Source organism: Belonocnema kinseyi, chromosome 4, assembly GCF_010883055.1.
Source record: "Belonocnema kinseyi isolate 2016_QV_RU_SX_M_011 chromosome 4, B_treatae_v1, whole genome shotgun sequence".
In the NCBI taxonomy this organism is placed as follows: Eukaryota; Metazoa; Arthropoda; class Insecta; order Hymenoptera; family Cynipidae; genus Belonocnema; species Belonocnema kinseyi.
The window spans coordinates 114,542,056-114,544,363 of NC_046660.1; positions in this window are offsets into that span (position 1 = coordinate 114,542,056).

Sequence of the window (2,308 nt, forward strand, 5' to 3'; positions counted from 1 at the left end):
GGAAGATTTAACCGACTGGCTTCTAAAATCACGATCCTGCACAAATTACTAGGAAAACAGAGGCATAAAAGAGGATTAGCTAATTTCGTTGGCGATATCTCTGAAACTTTATTTGGAACACTATCCGAATCTGATTTAACCCAAATAAATTCTGAATTTGATAAATTATATTCTGACAATAAAGCTATAGCATCAATGTTATCAAATCATACAAAAATTCTAAAATTAATATTAGATTCGTCGTGAACAGAATATTTATCCATAAAACAAGAAATCGGAAAAGAAATCGGATTAGCGCAAAAACTAGGTCAAACAGTAAATAATAACACTAAGGATAATTTTGTTAATACCAAACTTATATTGATTACACTCCTAATCGACGAAATGAATGAAGACATCGATACCGCCATCGATGCTATTAATGACGGCAAACATGGTATAGCACACCCACAAATTTTAACACCTACAATTTTAAAACAAACGCTACAAGAATTCGAAGACCACCATAGAACACGTTATCATTTTGACAAAACGGAAGAAAATTACCAGTACATCCTCGATATTAGTTCACTCTCCGTGGCAATAGTTCAAGGACTTTTTACTTATATTCTAGGCATACCCGTCTTAGAAAAAGAAGAAGGATCTTTACAAAAAATTATTCTCATTCCCGAAAAGAAAGGAAACTTATATTTGTCTATTATACCTGACTATGAACTAACAATTATATTGAGAGATTCATACGTTCCCACAGACAGACAGACGATTGAACATTGTGAAGCCATAACGAGTTACCTGATCTGTAAACGAAATCAACCAAACCTCAAACTAATGGATAGCAAAACATGCGAAGCAAGCCTTTTCAATAGATATTCAGAAATAAACTGTAATCAGTCTCCGTATTTACTTCATAAGGAAACCTTTATACCTATTTCCAATGGATATATTATAATTCCTCTTGTTAAAATAAAACTAGACATAAGTTGCGATGACAATTTGACAACTGTAGAAATAATCAATCCTGCTAAAATGGAAGGTAACAGTTGTAAAATATATAATAATTATGACCAGATAGACCTACCTAAGCATTTAGAAGAAAGGAAAAGCTATTGGATTAATGTAACTTATGACATTACTTATGACGAACAAGACTTAAAGAAATTAGAACAAAAACTAATTCAACTTCCGAAACAGATAAGTAACGACGAATTCAAACAGGCCCGCTTAAGCTTGGATGATACCGAGAATACACTAAAAAATATAGCCACTCACCGACGTATAAGAACATGGGTAGAAACTAGTTTAGACGGGCTTAAGTATATAGGATACTTTTCATTATTATTAATAATATTATGGACATTCAATAAATGTGGTATTTTCGAATTAATTAGAGCATTGTTACCCAAAAAACTCTGTTTATTTTGCGTCAAAACAAAAAATCAAATCGCCCCACAAATTGTAACATATACTGCCTCTGCACAACCCCTAACGAAACAAGTAGAACCAATTAAGTCTAGGAAATTTAAAATAGGTTTAGAGGACTAAACCTTGTCTAAAAAGGGAGGTGTTACGTATTCGACTTTGCCCTATATACGCAATAGATTTTGGGTCAAAGTCACACGCTTCTGTAGCTATAAGTAGGACCGAACCTACGGTCTCGAGCTCAGTTCTAATCTTGCTCATCGATTGTATTTTGCTAAACGAAATAATAAAAACGTCGAATTGCCTAAAAAGCAATTCGACTACTTTTTAAAAAAACAAACTATCGTTTTTACTCTTAACAATATATTTTAATTCAAGAATTTTAAAATGCAGTTTTAGGGGTTAAAAATATACAAAATTAGAAGTTTTTAAAATCGAAGATTTTTTTATAAAGAACTAGGTGGCCGTCGGACTGGAAAACCGAGAATTTTACGAATTTTCAGAAGAAAAATCTTCCCAAGCTATATTTTAACAGGTTTAAAAATAATTAAAGTGTAGTTTTGAGGATATAAACAATTAAAAATTAAAAGTATTTGAAGCTGAAAATTTTTGATAAAAAACAGTTTTATTTTATCAGTAAATATTAAATAAATAAATAATTTTAAAATTGGATCTGTACTCATGATTTATCAATAATATATTTTTCATTCGCAGTTTCAGGTATTCCTTTATATATTTTTTATATTAAATTTAATAAATAAATTTATTAATATATTACTTCTATTAATGTTTTCAGCCATTAAAAATGTAAACGTGCGTTTGACTATTTCCCACTTCAAAATAAATCCATAGTAATATAGTCATAATTAAATTTTTTTATTAAATTAAA